This window comes from Salmo trutta, chromosome 8 (genome assembly GCF_901001165.1).
Source record: "Salmo trutta chromosome 8, fSalTru1.1, whole genome shotgun sequence".
Taxonomy (NCBI): Eukaryota; Metazoa; Chordata; class Actinopteri; order Salmoniformes; family Salmonidae; genus Salmo; species Salmo trutta.
This window is the reverse complement of record NC_042964.1, coordinates 47888827-47903313: the sequence shown is the minus strand read 5'-3', so window position 1 is coordinate 47903313 and position 14487 is coordinate 47888827. Positions and strand designations below refer to the sequence as shown.

At 47.0% G+C, this 14487-nt stretch overlaps 1 protein-coding gene across 1 annotated transcript in view; it reads left to right on the top strand.

Annotated features, from left to right (window-relative positions):
- The window catches only part of LOC115197987 (exocyst complex component 4-like), a 244656-nt gene that overhangs the window by 192753 nt on the left and 37416 nt on the right, over positions 1–14487 (top strand). The gene's annotated exons all lie outside the window — the stretch shown is intronic.

The window sequence follows — 14487 nt, the reverse complement described above, 5'->3', positions numbered from 1 at the left end:
CCATCTTAAGCTCAGCGTTGTGATCACCTGTTCCAGAGCATGAAAGTGACTGAGTTCTTCCTCTGTTGCGTCCCATGTCACCTCTTTCATTTTACACCTTTAAAAGTTCCCATTTCCTCTGTGAACTTCCCCTTTCTGAACGACTTAAATGAGGGATTTTCTTTCTATTGTTTTTTTTTTGGGGGGGGGGGGGGGAGTAGGAGACTGTCGGAGCGCTGTTCGTTCCTCCTCGGCAGCTCAGATAAGAATTCAATAAGAGAACGGGCGGCGAACGTGGCATAATTATCATTAATTCTGCCGAGTGGCATTAATGGAGTGTGTTTTATCGTGGCGGGACAGCCACAGTATTGTTCATTATTTAGTGTTTGCCTAGGTTGATGGGGCTCGGCGCGGGATGGCGGAGGGAGAGAAAAAAACCTCCCTTCTTCTTATCTCTCCGTTTCCCCCTTCTTCCCTAAATTGGATTTCATATTACAGAGGTAGTCAGGTATGGACAAGTCATTTTCTTTCTCTTGTCTTCCTCGACTCGTACACGTTTTCTTCTCTCTCTCTGCGGTGTGATGGCCGTGCTAGATGAAGGAATCTTTCAGTCGGGCCGGCTGTCCTTTGGAGTGTGGCGAGGTCCTGTAGCACCCATGTTCCTCCACGGTAGTGGAACGAATGAACGACCTTGAGACAGACAGGTCCAGAGTCATAGAGTTTAGTCATTGAGGTTTCTACCAAAAGCATTACGATACATAAAGCGTTTACGTGAAACCACATCACTTGATTGATTGATTTAATGTATTGGATAATTATCAATCAACATTACATACATTAAACACCAAGCTTATTTCTGTTGTCCTCCTCATTCTCTGATAGGGCTGTTTCAGGTAGGAAGTGTGGGACTGCGGTGTCATTGTCCTTCCTGTGTGTTTCAGTTGGAGCGTTGTTTAAAAGAGGAGGGCAGAGCACTATGGAGGGATATTAGTTCCAACAGATGTATTGTGAATGAAATCATAGTAAGACCATAACTGTTGGACATACTAACAGGGGACCGGCGTAAGCGGAGTCGGTGTGTAATCTGTGAACTACCATATACAGCTGGTACAGTACGCTGATGCTCTGCTATACTGTTAATCTATCAGCCAAGTTATTTACAGAACCAACATCGGCCCCCCAAAGGAGTGGCGCTACGGTCTAAGGCACTGCATCTCAGTGCTAGAGGCGACACTACAGACCCTGGTTCGATTCCAAGCTGCCCCAATCACAGCCGACCGTGATTGGAAGTCAGATAGGGCGGTGCACATTTGGCCCAGCGTCGTCTGGGTTTGGCCGGGGTAGGCCGTCATTGTAAATAAACATTTGTTCTTAACTGACTTGCCTAGTTAAATATAGGTTCAATAAAAAATGTAAAAGGATAATGCCCAGCCTCGTATGCAGGAGGTAGAGCGACCCAGAGAAATCAGTCTAAGATGGACATTTCCTATAATCACCTCCCAATGTCTGTGGCTGAGCTGCATCTGTAAAGCAAGCAAGCAAACACACGCACGCGCACACACACACACACACACACACAGAGAGAGACACACACAGAGAGAGACACACAGAGAGACACACACAGAGACAGGGATAAGGCAGGGAGAAGATTAGCATGATAAATACACACTGCCTCTGTCAAGACGCTTCTGAATCTTAATTTAATCTTAATTTGATTAAACAATCGTGTGGGGTATGTGTGTTTGATATGACAGAGAGACAGCGGTCATCCAGTGTGTGTGTGTACTCTAATGGTGATTGGCCGTGAGGGTGGCAAGGGCGAGGGTCTTATCGCCCATCTGGACGCCTAATCCTCTCAGACAATATGTACCTGAGTTGACACACACACACACACTGAGGGCACCTGCCAATGTGATGGCCGCTTTCTGCTGGGAACAGCTGTGTGTGTATGTTTCTAGAAACTGGATCTACGGGCATGTCTGTCTGTCTAGCTACCTTTCTGTCTACCTGTCTGTCTAGCTACCTGTCTGTCTAGCTACCTGTCTGTCTAGCTACCTGTCTGTCTGTCTGTCATGTCTGTCTGTCTGTCTGGCTGTCATGTCTGTCTGGCTGTCATGTCTGTCTGGCTGTCATGTCTGTCTGGCTGTCATGTCTGTCTGGCTGTCATGTCTGTCTGTCTGGCTGTCATGTCTGTCTGTCTGGCTGTCATGTCTGTCTGGCTGTCATGTCTGTCTGGCTGTCATGTCTGTCTGGCTGTCATGTCTGTCTGGCTGTCGGTCTGTCTGTCTAGCTATCGGTCTGTCTGTCTAGCTATCGGTCTGTCTGGCTGTCCTGTCTGTCTGGCTGTCCTGTCTGTCTGACTATCATGTCTGTCTGGCTGTCATGTCTGTCTGGCTGTCATGTCTGTCTGACTGTCCTGTCTGTCTGACTCATGTCTGTCTGTCTAGCTATCTGTCTGTCTGGCTGTCATGTCTGGCTGTCATGTCTGGCTGTCATGTCTGGCTGACTATCATGTCTGTCTGGCTGTCCTGTCTGTCTGGCTGTCCTGTCTGTCTGACTGTCATGTATGTCTGGCTGTCCTGTCTGTCTGACTATCATGTCTGTCTGGCTGTCCTGTCTGTCTGACTGTCCTGTCTGTCTGACTCATGTCTGGCTGTCATGTCTGTCTGACTATCATGTCTGTCTGACTATCATGTCTGTCTGGCTGTCCTGTCTGTCTGGCTGTCCTGTATGTCTGACTGTCCTGTATGTCTGACTGTCCTGTATGTCTGACTGTCATGTATGTCTGACTGTCATGCATGTCTGACTGTCATGCATGTCTGGCTGTCATGTCTGTCTGGCTGTCATGTCTGTCTGGCTGTCATGTCTGTCTGGCTGTCATGTCATGTCTGGCTGTCATGGCTGGCTGGCTGGCTGGCTGGCTGGCTGTCATGTCTGTCTGGCTGTCCTGTCTGTCTGACTCATGTCTGTCTGACTGTCCTGTCTTTCATGTGTTTTAATGTTTCATTCATCTGTTTGTGTGAGTGAGTGTTTATTTTTTATATAAACTGGGTGGTTCGAGCCCTGAATGCTGATTGGCTGACAGCTGTGGTATATTTAAGCAAAAAGCCTGAGGGGGTGTGGTATATGTCCAATATACCACGGCTAAGGGCTGTTCTTAAGCATGATGCAATGTGGAGTGCCTGTATACATTGGCCATATACCACAAACCTCAGATGTACCTTATTGCTATTATAAACTCGTTACCAACGTAAATAGAGCATTAAAAATAATTGTTATGTCATACCCGTGGTATACGCCCTATTATAACTGGGTGCTTTGAGCCCTGGAGGCTGATTGGCTGACAGCCGGGGTATATCAGTCCTTATACCACGGGAATGACAAAACATGTATTTTTTTACTGCTCTAATTGGGGTGTTTGTGGTATATGGCCAATATACCACGGCTAAGGGCTGTGTCCAGGCACTCTGCAATGCGTTGTGCTGAAGAACAGTCCTTAGCTGTGGTATAACGGCCATATACCACACCTCCTCGTGTCTTATTGCTTAACTATGTTGCTATGTCTGTACATGTGCATCTTTATTTCCTCAATAGCTGCGTTCAGTGAGCAGTTGATGGGGATTCTTTTATAACAGGCCGACTGTAGTCTTTGTTCCAGTGTGTCTCGTGTGTCTGTGTGTGTGTGTGTGTGCGCCTGTGAGTGTGTGTGTGTGCCTGTGAGTGTGTGTGTGTGTGCCTGTGTGTGTGTGCGCCTGTGAGTGTGTGTGTGCGCCTGTGAGTGTGTGTGAGTGTGTGTGTGCGCCTGTGTGTGTGCCTGTGTGTGTGCCTGTGTGTGTGTGCGCCTGTGTGTGTGTGTGTGCCTGTGTGTGTGTGTGTGTGTGCCTGTGTGTGCCTGTGTGTGCCTGTGTGTGTGTGTGTGCCTGTGTGTGTGTGTGCCTGTGTGTGTGTGCCTGTGTGTGTGTGTGTGTGCCTGTGTGTGTGTGTGCCTGTGTGTGTGTGTGCCTGTGTGTGTGTGTGCCTGTGTGTGTGTGTGCCTGTGTGTGTCTCCAGCGATCTGCAGGTCAGTTTCACGATTGCGTTAGTTCAAATCCGAGGCAGCCATGCATCTCCTGCCTCCAGACAGCATGTACTCTAGATCTGCGTCCCAAATGGCACCCTACTCCCTACATCAGAGGTAGATAGTACCCTACTCCCTACATCAGAGGTAGATAGTACCCTACTCCCTACATCAGAGGTAGATAGTACCCTACTCCCTAGATCAGGGGTAGATAGCACCCTACTCCCTACATCAGAGGTAGATAGCACCCTACTCCCTACATCAGAGGTAGATAGCACCCTACTCCCTACATCAGAGGTAGATAGCACCCTACTCCCTACATCAGAGGTAGATAGCACCCTACTCCCTACATCAGAGGTAGATAGCACCCTACTCCCTACATCAGAGGTAGATAGCACCCTACTCCCTACATCAGAGGTAGATAGCACCCTACTCCCTACATCAGAGGTAGATAGCACCCTACTCCCTACATCAGGGGTAGATAGCACCCTACTCCCTACATCAGGGGTAGATAGCACCCTACTCCCTACATCAGGGGTAGATAGTACCCTACTCCCTACATCAGGGGTAGATAGTACCCTACTCCCTACATCAGAGGTAGATAGTACCCTACTCCCTACATCAGGGGTAGATAGTACCCTACTCCCTACATCAGGGGTAGATAGTACCCTACTCCCTACATCAGGGGTAGATAGTACCCTACTCCCTACATCAGGGGTAGATAGTACCCTACTCCCTACATCAGGGGTAGATAGCACCCTACTCCCTACATCAGGGGTAGATAGCACCCTACTCCCTACATGAGGGGTAGATAGCACCCTACTCCCTACATGAGGGGTAGATAGCACCCTACTCCCTACATGAGGGGTAGATAGCACCCTACTCCCTACATGAGGGGTAGATAGCACCCTACTCCCTACAGCAGAGGTAGATAGCACCCTACTCCCTACATCAGAGGTAGATAGTACCCTACTCCCTACATCAGGGGTAGATAGTACCCTACTCCCTACAGCAGAGGTAGATAGCACCCTACTCCCTACATCAGAGGTAGATAGTACCCTACTCCCTACATCAGGGGTAGATAGTACCCTACTCCCTACATCAGGGGTAGATAGCACCCTACTCCCTACATCAGGGGTAGATAGCACCCTACTCCCTACATCAGGGGTAGATAGCACCCTACTCCCTACATCAGAGGTAGATAGCACCCTACTCCCTACATCAGGGGTAGATAGTACCCTACTCCCTACATCAGGGGTAGATAGTACCCTACTCCCTACATCAGGGGTAGATAGTACCTTACTCCCTACATCAGGGGTAGATAGTACCTTACTCCCTACATCAGGGGTAGATAGTACCCTACTCCCTACATCAGGGGTAGATAGTACCCTACTCCCTACATGAGGGGTAGATAGCACCCTACTCCCTACAGCAGGGGTAGATAGCACCCTACTCCCTACATCAGAGGTAGATGGTACCCTACTCCCTACATCAGAGGTAGATAGTACCCTACTCCCTACATCAGGGGTAGATAGTACCTTACTCCCTACATCAGGGGTAGATAGTACCCTACTCCCTACATCAGGGGTAGATAGTACCCTACTCCCTACATGAGGGGTAGATAGCACCCTACTCCCTACAGCAGGGGTAGATAGCACCCTACTCCCTACATCAGAGGTAGATGGTACCCTACTCCCTACATCAGAGGTAGATGGTACCCTACTCCCTACATCAGGGGTAGATAGCACCCTACTCCCTACATCAGGGGTAGATAGTACCCTACTCCCTACATCAGGGGTAGATAGCACCCTACTCCCTACATCAGGGGTAGATAGCACCCTACTCCCTACATCAGAGGTAGATAGCACCCTACTCCCTACATCAGGGGTAGATAGCACCCTACTCCCTACATCAGGGGTAGATAGCACCCTACTCCCTACATCAGAGGTAGATAGCACCCTACTCCCTACATCAGGGGTAGATAGTACCCTACTCCCTACATCAGGGGTAGATAGTACCCTACTCCCTACATCAGGGGTAGATAGCACCCTACTCCCTACATCAGGGGTAGATAGCACCCTACTCCCTACATCAGGGGTAGATAGTACCCTGCTCCCTTCATCAGGGGTAGATAGTACCCTGCTCCCTACATCAGGGGTAGATAGCACCCTACTCCCTACATCAGAGGTAGATAGTACCCTACTCCCTACATCAGAGGTAGATAGCACCCTACTCCCTACATCAGAGGTAGATAGTACCCTACTCCCTACATCAGAGGTAGATAGTACCCTACTCCCTACATCAGGGGTAGATAGCACCCTACTCCCTACATCAGGGGTAGATAGCACCCTACTCCCTACATCAGGGGTAGATAGTACCCTGCTCCCTTCATCAGGGGTAGATAGTACCCTGCTCCCTACATCAGGGGTAGATAGCACCCTACTCCCTACATCAGAGGTAGATAGTACCCTACTCCCTACATCAGAGGTAGATAGCACCCTACTCCCTACATCAGAGGTAGATAGCACCCTACTCCCTACATCAGAGGTAGATAGTACCCTACTCCCTACATCAGGGGTAGATAGCACCCTACTCCCTACATCAGGGGTAGATAGTACCCTACTCCCTACATCAGGGGTAGATAGCACCCTACTCCCTACATCAGGGGTAGATAGTACCCTACTCCCTACATCAGAGGTAGATAGCACCCTACTCCCTACATCAGAGGTAGATAGTACCCTACTCCCTACATCAGAGGTAGATAGTACCCTGCTCCCTACATCAGAGGTAGATAGTACCCTACTCCCTACATCCGGGGGAAGTCAACCCTGGTCCTGGAGGACCGCTGCCAGTTCATGTTCTTGATTTAACCGACCTGGAAGAGCAGGTGTGTATAATTTAGGCAATCACTGAACTGATCAATTATCTCAGTTGGTCAGGTATGAAGCCTAGTTGGAACAAAATCCTGCTGAAGCTGTGACACTCCAGGAACAGGGTTGGCTACCCCGGCACCAAGTAGTGGACTTCTCTTGACCTCATCCGTATGGGCCCTGGTCAAAAGGAGTGCACTAGATAGGGAATTGGGTGCCGTTTAGGACGTATCTATCTGTAGCTGTGCTGCGCTCTGCTGCTCAACTCTCTGTAATGAGGTACTATAGAACCATGCTGTCCTGGGGGAGAGTTGTTCTTTGACCGCAGGTTCCTTTTGCAAGCATAGGCAGGATTTTGGAGTTAGGGGGGGATTTGCCTGTGAGGTGGAGACAGGAGGAGGGAGGATGAGGAGGGATTTTTTACCTTGACCTAAGCAAGTGGTGTGCTGCTCCCTCTAGCAGTAGGAGTATTGTTATAATCAGTGTTCTACTTTCTTTTTCCAACACACAATACAAGCCTGTACATCTCTAATGGTTCCCTTGATACCTTGAATACTCTTACCTTTCTGTTGTACACATGCATGTCTAGTGATTTATTCACTGTCTTTATTTCTCACATACTTCCATGCTGTCTCTCAGGCATACATTAGCATAGACACATCCCATCTCTCTCTCTCCCTCATCATTCTCTTTCCCTCTATCTCTCTCTCTCTCTCTCTCTGTCTCTCTCTCTACCTTCATCCCACCCTCCTTCCATCCTTCTCTCTCTCATCTCTCTCCCCTTCCATTCCCCTATCCCTCTCTCTCTCTCTCTCTCTCTCTCTCTCTCTCTCTACCTTCATCCCACCCTCCTTCCATCCTTCTCTCTCCCCCCTTCCAGTCCCCTATCTCTCTCCCCTCCTTCCATCCTTCTCCCCACTCTTTCTCCTCTCCCCCCCCCCCATCCACCCCACCTGTCTGTCTGTCCCGTTCCACACACAGAGTAATTAACACCAGTCCCTATGCATCATTCATGACTTCACTCCACCCCTCCAGGATAAACCCTCCCTCTCTTCTTCTTCCCTTTCTCTTCCTCCTCTCTGCTGGAGGTCTGGAAAGAGCAGACCGACGAGTCAATGGAAAGTTCTGCACCACATTGAACTGGTTCAGACAGGAGGCATCAACTCATAGTTGTTTCTTTCATGTTCTCTCTCTTTGTTCTCTGTTAGCTTTCCTGTCATTGACCAGCCAGAGCACTAGAGTATTTATCCTGTGTGTCTGCGTGTGTGTGCATGTTTGTGTGTGTGTGTGCCATTGATCTGCCCCCCGTCTCTCCCTTAATGTGTGCCACCCTCATCTCCTGCAGATGGCAAGGAACAGACGCCTCCCTTAGATGGGATTGGAAAATAATTGGATAAGCACTACACACTATACAGTACACACACACTACACACTCACACAAACACGCATAAACAAAAACACACATATATTTACAAAGACCTCACATACTAGGAAAGAGTGAGAGAGACCGACGGAGAGAGAGAGAGAGACCGACGGAGAGAGAGAGAGAGACCGACGGAGAGAGAGAGAGAGACCGACGGAGAGAGAGAGAGAGACCGACGGAGAGAGAGAGAGAGACCGACGGAGAGAGAGAGAGAGACCGACGGAGAGAGAGAGAGAGACCGACGGAGAGAGAGAGAGAGACCGACGGAGAGAGAGAGAGACCGACGGAGAGAGAGAGAGAGAGAGACCGACGGAGAGAGAGAGAGAGAGACCGACGGAGAGAGAGAGAGAGAGACCGACGGAGAGAGAGAGAGAGAGAGACCGACGGAGAGAGAGAGAGAGAGACCGACGGAGAGAGAGAGAGAGAGACCGACGGAGAGAGAGACCCTGAATCCAAAGAGATTAGAGAGGGAAAGTTGACATAGATGGGAGGTATGGAAGGCTGTCAGTCAGAAGGAGCGAAAGTTCCTCTGTTCCTGCCTCTAAATTGGTGGCCCCATGCCGTGGAGTCTTGATCGCATCATCAAAGTGTGACAGACTGAGAGGCGTACTGTGTTCCCCTGGTGAGACCTCCTGCTGTTAGGCCTTCCTCCCCAGAGCTGCCAAAGACATTATGTGAAATGCACTGGAGGAAACACACAATGCAGTTACTTTAACACTAACACACACAGATGTTTACACACACACACACACACACAGGTGTTTACACACACACACACTCACAGGCGTTTACATACATACACACACACAGGCATTTACACACAACACACACACACACAGGCGTTTACATACATACACACACACACAGGCATTTACACACAACATACACACGCCGTGGCACACAAACAAGCTCTCACAGTCTTACATCAGAATTAGATGTGGTTTGCGAAGTTCTACACCTGAAATGTGAAAATGTTTAGGGTTAAGTTTAGGCATCCACTCTGGATTCTGAAGGTTAGACATTAACTCTGAATGGTTAAGGTAAGGGTTAAGGTTTGGGTTAGGCTGAAAACAAAAAATATCAACAACTACTTTCTACCGCTGGATTCAATCATGCAACCTTTGGTCTGTTTGGAACTTTTGGTCTGTTTGGAACCTTTGGTCTGTTTGGAACTTTTGGTCTGCTTGGAACCTTTGGTCTGCTTGGAACCTTTGGTCTGCTTGGAACCTTTGGTCTGCTTGGAACCTTTGGTCTGCTTGGAACCTTTGGTCTGCTTGGAACCTTTGGTCTGCTTGGAACCTTTGGTCTGTTTGGAACCAGAGGCAGATGCTTACACTATCCCCGTCCACAACGACCTCGCAAAACCAAAACCTACTTAAAGGTAGCAGCGCTCACTGTTGCCCCTAGTGGCTGGTTTCCACATCTCCCAACGACCTCGCCAAACCAAAACCTACTTAAAGGTAGCAGAGCTCACTGTTGCCCCTAGTGGCTGGTTTCCACATCATCTCCCAACGACCTCGCCAAACCAAAACCTACTTAAAGGTAGCAGCGCTCACTGTTGTCCCTAGTGGCTGGTTTCCACATCATCTCCCAACGACCTCGCCAAACCAAAACCTACTTAAAGGTAGCAGTGCTCACTGTTGCCCCTAGTGGCTGGTTTCCACATCATCTCCCAACGACCTCGCCAAACCAAAACCTACTTAAAGGTAGCAGAGCTCACTGTTGTCCCTAGTGGCTGGTTTCCACATCATCTCCCAACGGCCTCAGACATGGATGGATGTTGTATACTGACTTGTATCACGGGTGACCTGCCTGGGCACACAGCTTGCACCCGTTGTCTGTGAACTCTTTGTCGTAGAAACAATAAAAAAGCCCTTATTTCTGTAAAAAAGAAAATATGATGGGGCTGGAGAAATGTAACATTCTCATATTCATAGACAGAGCTACGGATGCAAGGGCTGACCATCCATGACATCAAAATGATAGTTTTAACCCATGTTTTGAGGCTGTACAGTAATTGTTTACATTTACTTTGTTTACAAATATTGGAGTAAAACAAGCTTATATGTTGGGTTCTCATGGAGTGTGACAGTTGAACTAAGGTCATGAGGCATTTATAAGTTATATTCTTCAAGAATCAATGGGTACATATCATTCATATATAAGTCCAACAATGGATGTAGCAACTGCTGATTGCCCCTTTAAAGAACCTGTGTGATGTGTTCGTTTATTTACCATTCATGTCCTCGTGGGAAACATCCCAGTTGGAACAATTCTTCAACCAATGACATTTTAGCTAGCTATATGAGCTAGCTAAAGTTTCTAATAATAAAGTTAGCTAGGTTGCAAACATGGACAATATAGCCAAACTAGCTACATATCAACAATGCTACATATCAAGTGTGTTGATATGTAGCATTGTAATTTTCTCAGACTTTCCGACTTGTAATTACAACTTGGAGAGCCGTTCAAGTGAAACTTCCCAGTCGAAGTCTCGTATTTCCGATAACTCAGACACCACATGAACACACTATTTGTTCCGAGGTCTTCACCTCCTGTTTAAAAGGTGGCGTAGTGTTGTCTACTGGATTTTTGTATTGATGGTTAAATCAGCCACGTGATTCTGAGGTAAAAGGATGTGTGTTGTCATACCGTATACCCCGGTATATGGTAGAAACGTTATATCGCCCAAGCCTAGTTGATACCACCTAAAGAAGGACTGAGAGAGAATAGGATGTTTACATATAAAAAAAAAAAAAATATATATATATATATATATATATATATATATATATATATATATATATATATATATATATATATATATATAAAGGTGTTTTCTGACTTCATTGAACAGATCGAGAAGATGGCAGTGGGAAAGGTAGAGGTTGTGTCAAATGGGGGTAGGATTGGATTCTAACCTATGCCAGATTCAAACCTATGCCAGATTCTAACCTACAGTGGGGGAAAAAAGTATTTGATCCCCTGCTGATTTTGTACGTTTGCCCACTGACAAAGAAATTATCAGTCTATAATTTTAATGGTAGGTTTATTTGAACAGTGAGAGACACAATAACAACAAAAATATCCAGAAGAACGCATGCCAGAAATGTTATAAATTGATTTGCATTTTAATGAGGGAAATAAGTATTTGACCCCCTCTCAATCAGAAAGATTTCTGGCTCCCAGTTGTCTTTTATACAGGTAACAAGCAGATATTAGGAGCACATTCTTTAAGGGAGTGCTCCTAATCTCAGTTTGTTACCTGTAAAAAAGACACCTGTCCACAGAAGCAATCAATCAATCAGATTCCAAACTCTCCACCATAGCCAAGACCAAAGAGCTCTCCAAGGATGTCAGGGACAAGATTGTAGACCTACACAAGGCTGGAATGGGCTACAAGACCATCGCCAAGCAGCTTGGTGATAAGGTGACAACATTTGGTGCGATTATTCTCAAATGGAAGAAACACAAAAGAACTGTAAATATCCCACAGCCTGGGGCTCCATGCAAGATCTCACCTCGTGGAGTTGCAATGATCATGAGAACGGTGAGGAATCAGCCCGGAACTACACGGGAGGATCTTGTCAATGATCTCAAGGCAGCTGGGACCATAGTCACCAAGAAAACAATTGGTAACACACTACGCTGTGAAGGACTGAAATCCTGCAGCGCCCGCAAGGTCCCCCTGCTCAAGAATACATATACATGCCCGTCTGAAGTTTGCCAATGAACATCTAAATGATTCAGAGGACAACTGGTGAAAGTGTTGTGGTCAGATGAGACCAAAATGGAGCTCTTTGACATCAACTCAACTCGCCGTGTTTGGAGGAGGAGGAATGCTGCATATGACCCCAAGAACACCATCTCCACCGTCAAACATGGAGGTGGAAACATTATGCTTTGGGGGTGTTTTTCTGCTAAGGGGACAGGACAACTTCACCGCATCATTTGACGGGGCCATGTACTGTCAAATCTTGGGTGAAAACCTCCTTCCCTCAGCCAGGGCATTGAAAATGGGTCGTGGATGGGTATTCCAGCATGACAATGACCCAAAACACACGGCCAAGGCAACAAAGGAGTGGCTCAAGAAGAAGCACATTAAGGTCCTGTAGTGGCCTAGCCAGTCTCCAGACCTTAATCCCATAGAAAATTTGTGGAGGGAGTTGAAGGTTCGAGTTGCCAAATGTCAGCCTCAACCTTAATGACTTGGAGAAGATCTGCAAAGAGGAGTGGGACAAAATCCCTCCTGAGATGTGTGCAAACCTGGTGGCCAACTACAAGAAACGTCTGACCTCTGTGATTGCCAACAAGGGTTTTGCCACCAAGTACTAAGTCATGTTTTGCAGAGGGGTCAAATACTTATTTCCCTCATTTAAATGCAAATCCTTTTCTAACATTTTTGACATGCGTTTTTCTGGATTTTTGTTGTTATTCTGTCTCTCACTGTTCAAATAAACATACCATTAAAATTATAGACTGATCATTTCTTTGTAAGTGGGCAAACGTATAAAATCAGCAGGGGATCAAATACTTTCCCCCCCCACTGTATGTAGTTCCTTCTTCCTCAGGTAGGGGTGTCTGACAGTATGTAGTTCCTTCTAGTTACAGTGGGGTGTCTGATAGTATGTAGTTCCTTCTAGTTACAGTGGGGTGTCTGGTAGTATGTAGTTCCTTCTAGTTACAGTGGGGTGTCTGACAGTATGTAGTTCCTTCTAGTTAAGGTGGGGTGTCTGGTAGTATGTAGTTCCTTCTAGTTACAGTGGGGTGTCTGACAGTATGTAGTTCCTTCTAGTTACAGTGGGGTGTCTGACAGTATGTAGTTCCTTCTAGTTACAGTGGGGTGTCTGATAGTATGTAGTTCCTTCTAGTTACAGTGGGGTGTCTGACAGTATGTAGTTCCTTCTAGTTACAGTGGGGTGTCTGGTAGTATGTAGTTCCTTCTAGTTACAGTGGGGTGTCTGACAGTATGTAGTTCCTTCTAGTTACAGTGGGGTGTCTGACAGTATGTAGTTCCTTCTAGTTACAGTGGGGTGTCTGGTAGTATGTAGTTCCTTCTAGTTACAGTGGGGTGTCTGACAGTATGTAGTTCCTTCTAGTTACAGTGGGGTGTCTGACAGTATGTAGTTCCTTCTAGTTACAGTGGGGTGTCTGGTAGTATGTAGTTCCTTCTAGTTAGAGTGGGGTGTCTGACAGTATGTAGTTCCTTCTAGTTAGAGTGGGGTGTGACAGTATGTAGTTCCTTCTAGTTACAGTGGGGTGTCTGACAGTATGTAGTTCCTTCTAGTTACAGTGGGGTGTCTGACAGTATGTAGTTCCTTCTAGTTACGGTGGGGTGTCTGACAGTATGTAGTTCCTTCTAGTTACAGTGGGGTGTCTGACAGTATGTAGTTCCTTCTAGTTACAGTGGGGTGTCTGATAGTATGTAGTTCCTTCTAGTTAGAGTGGGGTGTCTGACAGTATGTAGTTCCTTCTAGTTAGAGTGGGGTGTGACAGTATGTAGTTCCTTCTAGTTACAGTGGGGTGTCTGATAGTATGTAGTTCCTTCTAGTTACAGTGGGGTGTCTGGTAGTATGTAGTTCCTTCTAGTTACGGTGGGGTGTCTGACAGTATGTAGTTCCTTCTAGTTACAGTGGGGTGTCTGACAGTATGTAGTTCCTTCTAGTTACGGTGGGGTGTCTGACAGTATGTAGTTCCTTCTAGTTACAGTGGGGTGTCTGACAGTATGTAGTTCCTTCTAGTTACAGTGGGGTGTCTGATAGTATGTAGTTCCTTCTAGTTACAGTGGGGTGTCTGACAGTATGTAGTTCCTTCTAGTTACAGTGGGGTGTCTGACAGTATGTAGTTCCTTCTAGTTAGAGTGGGGTGTCTGATAGTATGTAGTTCCTTCTAGTTAGAGTGGGGTGTCTGATAGTATGTAGTTCCTTCTAGTTAGAGTGGGGTGTCTGACAGTATGTAGTTCCTTCTAGTTACAGTGGGGTGTCTGGTAGTATGTAGTTCCTTCTAGTTACAGTGGGGTGTCTGACAGTATGTAGTTCCTTCTAGTTAGAGTGGGGTGTCTGACAGTATGTAGTTCCTTCTAGTTACAGTGGGGTGTCTGGTAGTATGTAGTTCCTTCTAGTTACAGTGGGGTGTCTGGTAGTATGTAGTTCCTTCTA